Consider the following 17,788-nt stretch of genomic DNA (forward strand, 5'->3'; position numbering starts at 1 on the left):
TTTCATTCAAGGGAACTGTCACTACGTATACAACATAGTCTGGACCAGCTGCAAAGGATGATGTAATTGTAGTCGAAGTACCAGCATCCCCCTGTAACACAGTACTTGTTTTAGTAAGGCTGAAACAGAGAAATGGAACAGAGACAATGGGATGCAGACAATGGTACATATAAAGAGAAACCCATAAATGACACATAGAGCCTCATCATGAGTTGGGCGGTAACGCCGGCGCTATTAGCGCCGGTGCTAATAACCCTACCACCAAACCCCCCGGCGCTATTTGCGCTGGATCACGGGTTTGGCGGAAGGGTTATTGCCCATTCCCCATTGGGCCTATACAGGAATTCCTCATTTTCCATTGGGCCCAATGGGGAAAGTTTGTGCTATTACCACCGGTGGATTTCCCGCCGGCGGTAATTGCGCCAAAAATCGGGGAAATCCACCAAAGCCATGATCTGGCGGACCCTTAAATGCGGCAGTAATAGCCCTACCGCCACATTTAAGGGTAACCGCCACTCGTGGTGAGGCCCATAGTGTAAACAACTGACAAAATACATAAACAATTTCATATTAATTTAAATTCCAAGTATAATACATTCTCGTAATTGAAAAGTGAAATAAAATGATCTGCTAGGTGCTCAAAGTTGTTGTTGACTCTGGAAAAGAAATGGATGCAGAATCTTGCTCCCTCATTTTCAGTGCATTTTCAGGAAGTGGTAAAAGGGAAAATTAGATTTGCATTGATATGTGGGAAGATCCAACTCTCGATAATATGAACTTCTGCAAGTCTGTAGGGCTCACCATTTGTATACTGGATGTGTCAGTGGTTTTGTCACTTGCGAGGGTCTGTGTTCCGTCAGTATGCTCTCCTAAAAAAATGCACATGTCAAGCAACCGATTACGAAAAGATTATGTTTATTTCTAGGGCACTATGGCATTGTTTTCTATGGTCATAATTACTTTCTATGATGCTCCATAAACCAGGGACAGATGTGTAATACCATCTGGTAAATATGCAAACTTTAGTCAGACACATTTACACCGAAAGCACCAATCCGTTCATGTAGTTACCTGTTCAGTACCCCACGACCTACAGCTAATTCATCATACAGGGCACACTTGAGACAGCCTATGCAGGAATAGAGTTGGAATTGCATTTGGAAGCTCTTTTACGAGACATTCTGAGTCAATGCTTTTTTGTGTACTGCGATTGGTCGTACATATCCGGGGTAAAGTGCAGGCTGCAGATGCGGAATCGATTGGCCCTCGAGTCTCCCAAGACATCCAGGGCTCTACTTTCAAGCTCGTCCACCAGAAATCCACAATGTCGAACAATATTTGTTGGGAACATATTCATGATTGTGCCCTTCCTTTTGACATGGCTCCTAGAACAGCAACTGAAAAGCATACAAGCAGGCATTCTTGAAAAATCTGTATAAAGAAAGTACACATAATTACAAAAGAATTCTACTAAATGTATGAGATTGATGGAATTATATCAAAGTTTTCTATGCAATGTTTGTTTTGGTCAAAGAAGCAAAACCTGTGTAGCGTAGTCGATACACTGGGATAACGTTCATACAGAATTGATTGATGTGATGGATATCATAACGTGTTACTCGTCCGTTGAATGTACTTTCATACATCAAAAGGAATATGCTTATAGATATCGTCCGAGATAGACGCAATTCTATCACGATTGACACTGATGAAATTTGCTATATATCGAGATCAGATCACTTAAAACAGTAGACAATGGTAAAGTCATTGAGATGAATGAACATTACACTACTGGTTACATTTGTTCGAAATAGATAGACATTTTGAGATCAGAAAGAGATGATTAGGTGACCTGCCCTTACCTTGACTAACAAACACTTAGATTCAGCAAAGCACGGTAGTTAGTAGCAGGAGAACAGGTAGCACGATTAAGAGTTGACTTCCAGTGCTCACAGATGTTCTCAGGTAGCATGTTCACGAGTTAACTTCCAGTGCTCACAGATGTTCTCAAGATAAATATCAAGGGGTTTATTAAGAATTAGAAAAGTGTGTGTGTATGTGAATGAGTGACATGTTTCTTGCGCGGTCTGCTTCAGGGTAGCCAGCCTGGAGACACTGGGTCTGGTGAGGCCATGTGAACAATGGCCCATGCGCGGAAGATACCTTTGAAGTGTACATGGTGTTTGACCATTCCCACCCTGCCAGCCCTGTCAGGACAAGTGAGCGTGTCCTTGATTCACTGAAAAATGGAAACAACTATTCATAAAAGATGAGTTGTGTTTTATTTTGTTGCTGATGTTGATGGCACAAATATACTACAAATTGTAGACTTTGGTTTGCAGCACAGTTTGGGAAAATCCCCTCTACTGACCTCTGTCACTGGGGAACTTGGCTCGAATGGCACGACACAGGCGGGTATTACTCTTCGAATGCGGTAATCAAGCCTCCCATGAAGCCACCATGTAAATGAACGATAGGCCACCAGCCTGTACCACCTGTGGAAGAGAAACATACAAACAGCATTTAAATGAACCTGATAAGTGTACAAACCTTAGTTGAAAATGCTATCTTGTATCCTATGGCATAGTTGCCAGTATAAATGTTACTTCATGTATCATTCAACTTGGGCTTTAAAGTGTAGACACATTACAACAGTGACGATCCATGCAATCAATAACGTTTGGGGCACAGAGAAATATTGTTTCTTGGTTGTACGTGAAAGACACATAAGATGACCACTTTGATTTCCCCAAAACTCGAGAGATGTGTTGAATTGCCAAACTACATTCATTTGGCAGTGATAGATCAAAGTTATGACAATATAGGTTACAAACATGAAATGTTAGTGGCCTAAGTGCCATCATATCTACACTTATTCGTTAATTGGATTGCGAGGGCAAACTGTTGCGAGAAGTTTGTGCATAAGCACTGTAAAGACCGGTGAGGGTGTCTGTACTTCCGCTCTCTACATGGTAGAGGAGAGGCACAGCGGACCCCAGCCAAGATTCTCTATAGGGTAGCAATGGACGAGCAATCAAGGCCTAGCTTCTCAGGAGGTGATGCGGGCTGGTTCTTAAGTACAGTGTAGTCCCCGAAGCCCCACAAAGGAATGTCCACACACTGTATTACTGAAAACACAGTCTTTATATAATTAATATTCAAAGGTATGTACACGATCACAATAACACACTTTGTACTTGGAGGTCAATAATGATAAATATATACACGTCTAGAGTGGTACCACTAATGTTATCAAATCTCATTAAAGTGCATCAACTGTACGGTTAAAATGTCACACAGATTAATAACGAGTAAACCAGCAATAGGGATAGGAAGGAACGCAAGATGGTTGAAACAATAGGCAGAATACTGACCCCTACCACTAGGCACAGTTCTGTGTGGAGATCCCCCCACCTGGGCAACCTGTAGATAAAGATATATAGCACAAGCCCAGTCCAGATGTTCAATAGTCTTACTTCTTCCTGTTAAGGTTTTACCCCCCAATGATCCTGGTGGAGTAGAGTTCTCCGACGATGCACCGACTGATCCTTCTTGAGTGCCTCCCTTTCAGGCGGGAGCCACGGATCGTCGAGAGGTGTCGGGGAACTTGGCGTTCGGTGTCGGGGAATCGACGGCCCTTCTTGAGTGCCCTCCCTTTAAGGCAGGAGTCACGGGTCATCGAACGTCCGACGGTGAACAGGGTGAACTATGGCAGGGAAGTGGCAGCTTCGTTCCTAGCGGTGCTCGTCGACGACAGAGCGTTGGCGTCCTGCAAGGAAGAGGCGTGCAGGGCACCTCGATGACAACAGTTCTGGACCGCAAAGAGATGATGAAGAACTGTGGCACATCAAGGGCGTCGAGTCTTCGGCGTCTCTGTGGTCTGTAGGTGGCGGGAAACCCACCGGTGGATGCTCCTCGGCGCGTCGACGGTTGGGCCTTCTCCAGCGGGAGACAAGCGGATGACGATGCAGACGAGAGCGTCCGATGATCAATGGAAGTTCTTAGGCAAACGGGAGCACGGCGGCTCCGGTCGGCGACGGCGGTCGTCGACAGTGGCGGACAACAGTCTGGGTGCTTCTCCTTGGAGTTCCGCAGCAGTCCCCGTATCGGGTCGGCAGCCTGTCGAAGGTCTGTCTACCAGGAAGCGTTGGCAAAGATCAGCTGTGCACGATGGTCCCTCGTAGCTCGGGAAGAGGGCGCCTTACCAGGTCCTCTCTGGGTCAGTCCTTGGAGGCACAGCAGCTTTCAGATTGTGAAGGAGAGCAACAGCAATTCTTCTCGTCCAGCAGGGCTTCTAGGTCAAGCGTCAGTTAATCCAGTTACTCGTTGTAGTGGACTTCAGCGTCTGAACACGATTCCTAGCAGTGAGAGGTCCCCAGATATACTGTTGATCTCCCATTCATTCCGCTGGGTCACACTCAAGCATCCAATCACGACTACGGGCATTCATGCAGGCAGGCAGCCAATCAGGCACAAGAGGTATTCAGGCCATTCACTTCTCTCCAGACACTCACAACAAGTTATGTGTATTGGGACAAGTACCGAGCCATTCAACACTCCAAGCTGCATTCATACCGGTTTCGGGCAGGGTTGTCTCAGTCATTGTGTCAACCACCAGATACTAGACACCCACAACACAGAATGCATATTCGTCACACATTCTATTCACCCAGGTCCCACCCACAGGAGGTACCCACAACATACATCACCGGGAAGGCTCCAGATAGTCTGACTGGGCCTTCACAACAACACCATATATGGCACTTCCATCCAACAGCCAGTCAGGGGGAAGGGACAGAGTCAGGGCTTCCCAGGACTTTGGGAAAACAAGGTAATGGGTAATAGAAAGCAAGAGGCCACCGGGGCCATCTTGTTTTCCATCAGGAATCAACTGATCCCAATGGCAGGGCCGGGGTAACCCAAAATGGAGGATACTCTGCGCACCTGTCAAATTCAGCATGGAGCTGCCACCAGCCCATACCGTGCTCTGTGGGCCACCCACAGGTGCCCAAAAACATAGACTAGGGGCACAGGGTTGTACCCCCACCCATGGGTGCCATAAGGGTATCCCACGGGTCCGTTCACCAAACCAAAAGAAAGAGAGCCGCACCGCCAGGAGTTCCACATGAACTCCTGCATGGAAAACACGACAGAACACATGATAAAAAGCAGTAAAGGACAAGGATACGGAGGCCCTGTCCCTCCGATGCATTTCCAGCATCACAGTCGCCCCCCCAGACTGAGGTGGAGGGTGCCTAATCTCCCACGGGATAGACACCCTCATCCAGACGGTCAACATACCTTCTGGAAAGGCCATCTGCATTATCGTGACTCTTCCCTGGTCTGTGCTCTATGGTGAAGTCTAGCCCTTGCAGGCTAATGGACCAGCTGAGCAGTTTCGGGTTCTCACCCTTCATCTGCATAAGCTACTTTAGGGGCTTATGATCCGTTTGGAGCTTGAAGGTAGACCCCGTAAGGTAGGGCCTAAAACGCCTAAGGCTCCAAACTATACTAAAACACTCCTTTTCAACAGTAGCCCACCTAAGTTCTCTACCCTTGAGTTGTGTACTGATGAATATGATAGGATGTTCTCTCCCTTTGTCATCTAACTGGGACAAGACAGCTCCAATTCCGGTGTCGCAGGCATCCGTCTGGACGATAAAGGGTCGGCTGTAGTCAGGCGCACACAACACGGGTGCCCGACACAAACTTTCTTTCAAGCCTTTAAAGGCCCTCTGACAGTCTTCAGTCCAATTGGCCTTCCTAGGCTGCTTGGGTGAAGTCAGAGCTGTCAGTGGTGCAGTTATGGTTCCATAGTCCGCCATAAAATTGCGATATTACCCGGTGAGGCCCAAAAAGGCTCTCACCTGGGTTTGAGTAGTGGGAGTCTCCCAGTCCTGTACATCCTGTACCTTGCTGGGGAGAGGTTGGATTTGACCCCCTCCTACCTCATGACCAAGATACGTGACTTTCCCCTGAGCTATCTGGCACTTGGTGGCCTTGATAGTGAGGTTAGCCCTCTTTAAGGCCTGCAACACTCTACCCAGATGTGTCAAGTGCTCTTCCCAAGTGGAACTGTAGACGGGAATGTCGTCTAAATAAGCCACACAAAAGGTTTTCAGCCCACTGAGAGCATGATTGACCAATCTCTGGAAGGTGGCAGGGGCATTCTTCAACCCAAAAGGCATGACCCTAAACTGGTAGAGTCCCTCTGGTGTAGAGAACGCCGTCTTTTCCTTGGCATGGTCCGTCAGAGTTATTTGCCAATAGCCTGAGGTGAGGTCAAAGGTGCTCACAAATTTGGCAGCACCTACGGTGTCCACAAACTCAGCAGCCCTGGGCAATGGGTGCGCGTCAGTTTTGGTGACGGCATTGACTCCTCGGTAGTCCACACAGAACCTCCAATCCCTGGTACCGGCCTGGGAAATTGCCTTGGGGACAAGGACCACTGGACTGGACCAGGGACTGGTTGAGGATTCAATAACACCCAGATCCAACATCTTGGCGACCTCTGCCTGGATGTGGTTCTTAACCGTATCTGACATTCGGTAGCTCCTGCTCTTGACAGGCACCCTGTCACCAGTGTCAATCTCGTGCTTACACCAGGGTGTAAGGCTTGGCGTCAGCGAAAACAGAGAGGCATACTGCTGGAGCAAAGTCCTGCAGGCCCTCTGCTGCTCGGTTGTCAAATCTGGAGAGAGCTGTACTCCCTCCACTGAGCCATCCTGAGGGTTGCTATGCAGCAAATCAGGAAGGGGCTCACTCTCATCCTCTTCTTGCTCTGAAGCCAGCAAGAGACATGAGACTTCTGCTCACCTGTGGAACGGCTTGAGCCTATTAACATGGAATACCTGAGGGGCTACCCCTGGGATTCCCATGTCAACCAGATAATTGACCTTGCCCATCTTGGAGACTATCCGGAAGGGTCCAGTCCATTTATCTGCCAATGCCCGAGGCTTGGTAGGCTCCATCACGAGGACCTCCTGTCCCGGAGTCCACTCCACTTGCGATGCTTTAAGGTCATGCCAGTAGTTGTTCAATTCCTGGCTGTGCTTGAGATTTGCCGTTGCTTGTCCCATCATCTGTGTCATCCTCCATCTGAGGCCTAACACATAGTCCCCCACTTGCTTGGTGGGACCCGGAGGGGCGGCTTCCAAGCCTTCTCTGATCAAGGCGAGGGGCCCCCTCACGGGATGTACAAAAAAAAACTCAAAGGGGCTGAAACCAACACCCTCTTGAAGTACCTCTCAGTAAGCAAACAGCAGGCATGGCAGGAGGAGATCCCATTTCCTCCTTAGGGGCTCTTCCAAAGCACCTAGCATGCCCTTGAGAGTTTTATTAAATCTCTCAACCAGACCATTGGTCTGGGGGTGGTAAGAAGTGGAGAACTTGTAGGTTACCCCGCATTCTTTCCACATGGTTTTCATGTAACTAGACATGAAGTTGGATCCTCGGTCAGAGACAACCTACTTGGGGAATCCAACTCGGGTGAAAATGCCCAGGAGGGCCCGGGCAAACACCTTGGCAGTAACAGTCCGAAGGGGTATAGCCTCAGGGTACCCGGTGGCATGATCTACCAAAACCAGGATGAACCGATGTCCACCTGACGTGGGAGGGTCAAAGGGACCGACAATGTCAAAGCCCACCCTCTCAAACGGTGTGCCAACCACTGGCAATGGCTGAAGTGGGGCAATGACACTGCCTCCAGTCTTGCCAGACAACTGACAAGTTGGGCAGGTCCTGCAGTGGGACTCCACTTCTACTCCCATCTGAGGCCAGTAGAAATGGGCAGAGAGCCTCTGCTTAGTCTTCTTGGTACCAAGATGACCAGCCAAGGGCACCTCATGCGCCAACTGCAGTAGGAAGGGCCTGTAAACCTGGGGTACCACCAACCTCTTGAGGGCACCAGGTTCCGGCTTAGTGGGCTCACTAACAAGGAGCTCACCCTCCCAATAAATCCGGAAAGTCCTAGGCACTTCGCCTTGTGCCTGGGACAGGGCCTGTCTCCTCAGACCCTCGAGAAAGGAACACTCTCTCTGTCCTTTACAGAAGTCTGCCCGGGAGGGTCCCCCTTCAGCTAACAAGCATTTAAGATCCGGATGATCCTCCGGTTGAGAACCTCTCCTACAGGAGAGTCTTCTGGCTCTTCATCCACATGAGTTGAGATGGGGTTTACCACTGGACCCAGCCTGTCCGGAGCATGTATCCCAATGGGTGCTGTAGGAACAGCAGGAAGAGAAGGGGCTCCCTCCACAGAGGTGGACTTCTTGCTCTTCCTTCGTCGTGCCTTAGGCCGTGCCTTCGGCTCGGGTACCTGACTCACAGCCAGACCCGGTGTCACCTGTGACCTAGTGACCGCAGCAGCAGTCATGGGAAGATCATCTGCGATCCATCCCAACTCGACTAGATCGTTACCTAACAGAATGTTAGCAGGGACGTTGTCCTGAACCAGGACAGGAAGCTTTGCTGTCTTGTCTCCAATTACGAGTGTGACTCGGGCTACATGCGATAATTTGGGAGGCCCACCAGCTAACCTGGTGGTTCTCAGAGGAGCATCTACATAGTCCTCTGGCTTGAGCAGGGTCCTATCCACCACTGTCATGCTTGCCCCAGTGTCTCTCAAACCAGTAGAAGGCTGGCCATTCAGGAGGACACGTCTCAAAAATCTACGGGTGTTCTGTGGGATAGTCGCCAGTACTTCTGCGTACTGGTCCCAGGCCCCAAGGGACACTAAGGAAATCTCCACAGGAGCACCAAAGGTGATCCCTGTAGAGGAGGGGAGGACGGTGGCCTCCACCTCAGACATGGGGTAAGGGTAGGTCAGGCTGACAGCCTGTACTCCGAGTGCCTTACCTTTACACTTGGAGTCACCCGTTTTGTGATCCAGAGCCCCACAGTCCCAACAAGTGCCGGGAGTGCGGGGTACGGTACTGGAACCACTGGGAGCCTGCTTTGCAGCAGGTGGACCACTACTCTTATTCCCACCCACAGAGGACTTATCCCCACTAGATTTTTGGGTCTTAGGAGAGGAGAGTTTAGGTTTATTCGACTGTGACTGCTTTTGGGACTCCTCAGCTTTCTGAGAGGCCCCCTTTTCTTTGTCCTTGCCCTTCCCACTGGAGTCCTTAGGGGACACCCGGTGGGAGACCCACTTGTCAGCCAACCTAGCCAGCTTAAAGGGATCCAAAATGTTCTGGTCAGCAACATACTGACACAGCTCGGGTGAACAGGCTTCAGAAAAATGCTCAAAAAACAATAGGTGGGACAATTCAACAAATGTTTTCACCTTGTAACCGTCAATCCACCCCATCATATTCATGTGCGCAGCACTCACCCAGTCGACCCAAGACACATTCTCTCTTTTCTTAAAATCCCTGAATCTTTTAAGGTATTGTGTAGGTATCTTGCCAAACTTGGCAATCAAAGCAGATTTCATACACTCATACTGACCCCGTTCTTCCACACTCCGCTTCAGAATACAGTCATATCCAGTTTGAGGCACTCTGCTTAGCAAACACTTAGCCCAATCTCTTTTGTCAACATCATGAATTGCACAAGCCATTTCAAACGCTTCAATCCATTGGAGGATATCAGAACCCTCCGAAAACACACCAACCAAATCCTTCATAAATTTAGTGGCTGGGGACCTGACAATCTCACTGGGTTTCGCTGAAGTCTCCACTCGAGCTTTCTCTAGCTGGATTCTCTGACATTCAGTGTCCTTGTCTTTGAGTTCAAGATCCCTATTCTTGAGCTCCACTTGTTGAGCCAACTCCTCCTTCTTAAGCTCAGCATCTATCTCCAACTTGCGATATTCAAAGGGCAATTTCATCCTTAATAACTCAAGCTCCAAGGTATTGCTGGGGTTCGGAACAGAGGCAGCAGGAATGGCGGCATTCCCAGAAACAGATTCAGTAGAAACCCCAGGGGCAGAGTCCTCATTGGTTGCATTCCCCCCTCATCAAGTGTTTCACCATCGGTCTGGTAGTCCTCCAGGGCAGCTATCAACTCAGCCCTAGACTTATCCACAAAGTCTAACTCCCTGGCTTCACAAGCACTCTGGAGAGCCTCTAAGCTCATCCGAGTCAATTTACCATTCACAATAGACTCCATTGCTTGTAATGCAGTTATTTTGTACACACCCAAACCTTAATCGAATAAAGTGCGGATATTTTGTAAGTGGCACGGTTATACACTGAGTCTTAAAACCATAAGCATCCCATCGCTGCCACCAGTGTAAAGACCGGTGGGGGGTGTCTGTACTTCCGCTCTCTATATGGTAGAGGACAGGCACAGCGGACCCCAGCCAAGATTCTCTATAGGGTAGCAATGGACGAGCAATCAAGGCCTAGCTTCTCAGGAGGTGATGCGGGCTGGTTCTTAAGTACAGTGTAGTCCCCGAACCCCCACAAAGGAATGTCAACACACTGTATTACTGAAAACACAGTCTTTATATAATTACTATTCAAAGGTATGTACACGATCACAATAACGCACTTTGTACTTGGAAGTCAATAATGATAAATATATACACGTCTAGAGTGGTACCACTAATGTTATCAAATCTCATTAAAGTGCATCAACTGTATGGTTAAAATGTCACACAGATTAATAACGAGTAAACCAGCAATAGGGATAGGAAGGAACGCAAGATGGTTGAAACAGTAGACAGAATACTGACCGCTAGCACTAGGCACAGTTCTGTGTGGAGATCCCCCCACCTGGGCAACCTGTAGATAAAGATATATAGCACAAGCACAGTCCAGATGTTCAATAGCCTTACTTCTTCCTGTTAAGGTTTTACCCCCCCAATATACCTGGTGGAGTAGAGTTCTCCGACGATGCACCGACCGATCCTTCTTGAGTGCCTCCCTTTCAGGCGGGAGCCACGGATCATCGAGAGGTGGCAGGGAACTTGGCGTTCGGTGTCGAGGAATCGACGGCCCTTCTTGAGTGCCCTCCGTTTAAGGCAGGAGTCACGGGTCGTCGAACGTTCTATTGTGAACAGGGTGAACTATGGCAGGGAAGTGGCAGCTTCGTTCCTAGCGGTGCTCGTCGATGACAGAGCATTGGCGTCCTGCAAGGAAGAGGCGTGCGGGGCAACTCGGTGACAATAGTTCTGGACCGCAAAGAGATGATGAAGAACTGTGGCCCAGCAAGGGCATCGAGTCGTCGGCGTCTCTGCGGTCTGTAGGTGGCGGGAAACCCACCGGTGGATGCTGCTCGGCGCGTCGACGGTCGGGCCTTCTCCAGCGGGAGACAAGCGGATGACGATGCAGACGAGAGCGTCCGATGATCAATGGAACTTCTTAGGCAAACGGGAGCACGGCGGCTCCGGTCGGCGACGGCGGTCGTCGACAGTGGCGGACAACAGTTCGGGTGCTTCTCCTTGGAGTTCCCCAGCAGTCCCCGTATCGGGTCGGCAGCCTGTTGAAGGTCTGTCTCCCAGGGAGCATTGGCAAAGATCAGCTGTGCACGATGGTCCCTCGTAGCTCGGGAAGAGGGCGCCTTACCAGGTCCTCTCTGGGTCAGTCCTTGGAGGCACAGCAGCTTTCAGATTGTGAAGGAGAGCAACAGCAATTCTTCTCGTCCAGCAGGGCTTCAAGGTCAAGCGTCAGTTAATCCAGTTACTCATCGTAGTGGACTTCAGCTTCTGAACACGATTCCTAGCAGTGAGAGGTCCCCAGATATACTGTTGATCTCCCATTCATTCCGCTGGGTCACACTCAAGCATCCAATCACGACCACGGGCATTCATGCAGGCAGGCAGCCAATCAGGCACACAAGGTATTCAGGCCATTCACTTCTCTCCAGACACTCACAACAAGTCGTGTGTATTTGGACAAGTACCGAGCCATTCAACACTCCAAGCTGCATTCATACCGGTTTCGGGCAGGGTTGTCTCAGTCATTGTGTCAACCACCAGATACTAGACACTCACAACACAGAATGCATATTCGTCACACATTCTATTCACCCAGGTCCCACCCACAGGAGGTACCCACAACATACATCACTGGGAAGGCTCCAGCTAGTCTGACTGGGCCTTCACAACAACACCATATATGGCACTTCCATCCAACAGCCAGTCAGGGGGAAGGGACAAAGTCGGGCCTTCCCAGGACTTTGGGAAAACAAGGTAATGGCTAATAGAAAGCTAGAGGCCACCGGGGCCATCTTGTTTTCCATCAGGAATCAACTGATCCCAATGGCAGGGCCGGGGTATCCCAAAATGTAGGATACTCCGCTCACCTGTCAAATTCAGCATGGAGCTGCCACCAGCCCATACCCTGCTCTGTGGGCCACCCACAGGTGCCCATAAACATACACTAGGGGCACAGGGTTGTACCCCCACCCATGGGTGCCATAAGGGGATCCCACGGGTCCGTTCACCAAACCAAAAGAAAGAGAGCTGCACCGCCAGGAGTCCCACATGAATTCCTGCGTGGAAAACACGACAGAACACAAGATAAAAAGCAGTAAAGGACAAGGATACGGAGGCCCTGTCCCTCTGATGCATTTCCAGCATCACAAGCACCTTCATAATCCTCAACAAGGACCTTGTGAGGCAGGCTGCCCTGAAGTCATGCATTTCGGTAACGCATAGTGGTGGTTTGTCTTCTTCCGAAAAGTTGGGCAAGCATCCAGAGTTCTCTCTGCAGCAGCAGTTCTCCTCCTCGTTTGGCATGACCTTGCACCATTTGCAGGTACACCATGTGGAAACGTCTTCCATGCGACTAGGCTCAGGCTCATGATCCGGTGATTCACCCTCCCAACTGTTGTCTGATGCCCCATTGTACTGGCAGGGCTGTATTGTTGCCATTATACGACAAAATCGATAGTAATGCTAATACTAGTATCTGTTCGCACAGTCTACGCGCAATGAAGATAGCTGAACACAGCAGAAACGAGTCACAGGATATACAAAAAAGACAGTGAAGCAATTGAAAAAGCAACTATGATGTTGTCTGGTGGGAAGCGGTCTGTTTATACTTATTGAGGAAAGAGACATCCTGCCATTTCCATGGAGACACGTCATTAGCTGGCGCACAGAGAACGTTGACATGAGACGTGCATTCGCATTGTGAAATGGGGCGTACGTGTCTAGTGATGTCAGCTTCAGCAGGGGCGGGTGATATGATTTAGTGCCGCGAGGGCTATTGAACTTAGGCCGATGTATCAACGGACAAGATTAGCACAAGATGGCCCCGCCCGCTCGTTGATTTTGCATGAGTAAAAGTGAGGAAAACTAAGGTAAGGTGCCAAGGAAATGTTTTTACAATCAATCACAGTTTGCTTAAAACCACATGCCCAAACGCTCGGGACAATAATATGTTTGAGTGCACTATTACACCACCCACGTTATATTACCAAAACGTCAAACATTTCGATGGAAATAAACAAAGATGTTTTTCCCAAAAATACAAAAATGTCGAACAGCTTAAATAAGATAAGGGAATCATTAAGCATTGTCATACATCATACATGTGGCGTACATTGCGTTTGCATATGTGATATATAGAAAGAAAAACGTACTTGTAAAAAGCAGAGTGCTAACAAGAGTGAACTTCCTGATTATGAAATCACGCAAGACGGAGCATTGGTATGAAAACTTTATAGAAAAGAGCAAATAAACTGATCAGGGCAAGCATGCGATCCACACAAATCAGGTCAGACTAGCATAAGTTAAGGTTAGTGAAAACAAATAGTTTAAAAATAGCCATTGCTATGCATATGCAGGAAACAGAATAATTTGCGACTTCATAAGAAAAACAAAACTGAATAAATTATGCGTGCATTCATATGCGAGCTTGCAAAAAGGCAGAGGTAACTAATCAGCGCGATTAAAATATATAAATGCATATTGAAAATGGCAATAGTGAACGAGTAATTGCGTTTAGAGTGGACATGAAACATAATGAGTAGAAGAAATGCATGTATTAACAACAGTCCTCAGTAATGTAGAGGTAACATTTACGAGTTACGGTAGAAGAATGCAGGCGATCGTAATATAGAAGGCGATGCACGAGAAAAGAAGGGTAAAAGGCGGGTTAACAAGCTCGGAATGGAGGTAGCAAATTAAGAGATGAGACCAGAGTAGACAAGCACCAAATAGGAAGAGAGTGTGGTATAATTGTTCAGAATTTACGGTTGTACATAATTTTAGTACAGCCAAAATTCGAACACTTGTACCATAGATGCTTTTATTTTTGAAATTTTAGGGTGAAACGGAAGGCACCACCAGTCTTGTGCATTTTGTGCATACAATTAAATCTGTTTTGAAGTACATCATGTGCCAGTTTGATGGGTTTCCGGTACAGGCATGGACAGTGTTGAATGTATGTGTACATGGATGTAGGTGATTTCTATAGCGGAAACCTACATAGAATTAAACGGAGAGTTGTACAATAAGAGCAGTAGAATAGAGGGGGGGCTCTTGTTAGTCTATGGTCCTCATTGGTCCTTGAAGCATTCCTTGTAGAGCAGGGCCTTCAGATCTTTCCTGAATCACAGAGGATAGGGTGTGCACCTGGTTTTAGCAATAAGGTTGGTCCAGAGTGTGTGAGTGTATTTGGAGAAGGCTTGTTTTCTGATCATCTCCTTCTTGCTCATCTGGGATTCCCTGCTAGTGATAGCTTGCCTCCTGGAGTTGCACTGAGATGTGGTATTTTCAGCTAAGTCTGATGGTTGATCCGGAAATTCAATCTTTTTACGTGATGCAGGCAGTCTTGAAGGTGATGCAAGCTTGGAGAGGTAGCCAGTTTAGTTAGCTTAGAGTTGGAGAAAAGAGGTTGCATTTCTTCAGATCAGTGGTTGAAGCACCTGCTGGTAGCATGCTGTTTCTTTCTTTTTGTCCATGTGTGTTTTGAGGGAGGGTTCACAATCAATGGTGAATCTGTCGGTCTATGCACTAGAAGGGAGCCATTGCGATCCACCAGTGTCTGGCAGTTTCTAGATTGAATGCATTTGGTGGTGCTTAAGATGACCAGGGATTCAATAAAGGGATAACAAACATAAATGTGATCTTATTCAAAACCTTTGAAAGACTTAGGACTCTCCATTCTGATTTCAGGGTGCAAGCCACAGTCCCAAGGGAAATACCTAGAGGCTTCAGGGTTCCAAGACAAGCACCCCATCCCCTCTATTGAACACCAGCACTCTTAGTATTAGTCAGGATGTGCAGGGGGTGGTGTGCTATTCACAAGACTCCTGCTGAAGCCTAAGGTAGGGTGTTACATCTTCCCTGATATGTGTATTTTCTGTACTTGCAGATTAGGTACTATTATGGGTACGTTTGAACATTCCATTCATTCAAAGTTCTACAAATATGATTTGGTTTTCTAAAGGCCCACATCCCTGTGTGCTTTTGCTACTTCACCACAATTACCATAGGTGAGAGGAGTACACTGGAAAGATGCCTATGCCTACTCTGACTGGTGCGAAATCACCTCTGCCAATGAACAGAGGCTGCAGCGATTTCTACCTGGCATTCCTTCTGATAGAGATTCATTATTTTGGAACTCAGTTGTCAATACACAATGGTCTCATTCTTACCCGAGTAGACTTATTTACCATTCATAAAAACAGTCCCATTGTCCCAATATTAGCACTGCTGTTTGAAGTATCTCAGCAATGGGTGATGTCAGAGGGGGCAACTTGTTTCACAGTAGCAAGCTTGCCAACATGCCCCCTTCCATTTGGGATATGTCGTCCAGTCACCTATTTCTCTTTACATTCTGGGACTTGTAGTCCTAGATTAATAATCCAGGACTGCAAGTATGGAAACGCAAGGAAAAGAAGTCACGGGACGGGACTCCAGAATGGCACGGGACAGCTTGTCTTGTATGAGATAGATCACAAAAACACAATTTGCTTTGAAGCACAATTTCTTGATCTACGAGAGCCTTACAATTACACAACAAACTAAATAAAAATAAATAATTGAGTTTTTCTTCAGTTATAATTACTTTCAAGAATAGGCAAACTGCTGCAGAGTGGGGTCTTGATACTGTGGCAATGAAGGGTGTCTTTTCACATAAAAAAATCAAGTACTAAGCCAGCTTTCACTGCTACCAGTCCACTGGCAAATTCCAAATATAAAACTGTAGCACAAGATACTTATGTGCAAATGTTACTCCAATTCTACTGTCCGTCCACATGAATTCATTATGAGTTACTTTAGATTGTCAAAATGTTTAATCATTTAAGCAAAGGAAATCATTGCTTATATGACTGTTTTAATTTTGTTTCAATAGTCAATGCATTTTAATACATGAAGCACTTTTTAGAATCTTGTAATTTAGTTTTGATTTATAAACTGTTTAATATAGTTCATTATATAATGATTTTTATTTGCAGACATGGAAAATTGTTTGAAGTGTCCCGATGACCAGTGGCCCAATGACAAAAAAGACGGCTGTATAAACAAGGTCATAGTTTTCCTCTCATACAACGATGGCCTTGGTATGAGTTTAGCTCCCATAGCTGTGTTCCTCTCAATAACCACAGCAGGAGTGCTGGGAATCTTTGTCCAGCACCAGGACACACCGATGGTGAAGGCCAATAACCGGGATCTCAGCTACACACTTCTAATCTCCCTAATGTTGGCTTTCCTCTGCTCCCTCTTGTACATCGGACACCCAGCAGAATCAACCTGCCTGATCCAACAAGCTGCACTTGGGATTATCTTTACTGTTGCAGTGTCTTGTGTATTATCAAAAACCCTCATTGTTGTCATTGCCTTTAATGCCACCAGGCCTGGGGGCAGATTAAGCTGGTGGCTGGGATCCCGGGTATCTGGGTCTATGGTCCTCCTGTGCACTCTGGGAGAAGTGGCCATTTGTCTCTCTTGGCTGCTCACCTCTCCCCCTCACCCACACACTGACATGCTCTCGGAAACTGGGAAAATGGTCTTGCACTGTGATGTGTGATCTACCACTGCCTTCTATACTTTGATTGGTTATATGGGGCTGTTGGCCTTTGCCATCTTTACAGTGGCATGTCTAGCTCGGAACCTCCCAGATCGGTTCAATGAGGCCCAGCTAATCACATTCAGCATGCTGGTGTTCTGCCGCGTCTGGATCTCCTTCATCCCAGCTTACTTGAGCACCAAGGGAAGGTACATGGTGGCTGTGGAGGTCTTTGCCATCTTGGCATCTAGTGCTGGGCTGCTGGGCTGTATATTCATTCCCAAATGTTATATTATTTTGTTCAGGCCAGATCTAAACACCAAAGAAACTTTTGCCTTAAGGAGTAATTTGCAGTCACTGTAGCATATTGTGCTAGAATGTATTTTGTCTTTCCTTTTCAACACAAGATATGCATTAATCTATTTTACAGAACAATCTGAACTATCACATACCACAAGAAATTGCAAAGATTGTAGAGGATTATTATTGAGAATTGTATCAAATATTATATTGCATTTCATAAAGAATGTAAAATCAATGACTTTCAATAAAATATAATAACAGTATGTTTTGATGGAGTCACATTTATGGGGCTCGGGGAGTGGAGGGGGAGATATGGGGTCTCAAGTAGCCATCCACTTGGTGATGCAACCCCTGGTGGTGGTATATTGGGGATCCCCCAGAGTCCACCCAGACTCCCCAAATTCCTACAGAAGGAAACCTCGGAACGCCTCATCCGAAGTGATGCTCTCTCCGTACAGAGAACCTGGAGAACTATGCAGAATGGCGGGATCTCACATATTGGAGCCTCAGAGGGCACTGAGTGCCAAGAGTCAGAAATGCTCAGAATTACAGTAATAAAGTGGCTGCAGAAAAGA

The 17,788-nt window shown here is 47.3% G+C and overlaps 1 pseudogene; it reads left to right on the top strand.

The window, feature by feature from the left end:
* LOC138510679 (vomeronasal type-2 receptor 26-like) overlaps positions 1-17,273 on the top strand; it is an 84,094-nt pseudogene extending 66,821 nt beyond the window's left edge.
* The last annotated feature ends 515 nt before the right edge of the window (positions 17,274-17,788 follow it).

Source organism: Ambystoma mexicanum, chromosome 6p (assembly GCF_040938575.1).
Source record: "Ambystoma mexicanum isolate Mex_15411 chromosome 6p, UKY_AmexF1_1, whole genome shotgun sequence".
NCBI classification, from domain to species: domain Eukaryota; kingdom Metazoa; phylum Chordata; class Amphibia; order Caudata; family Ambystomatidae; genus Ambystoma; species Ambystoma mexicanum.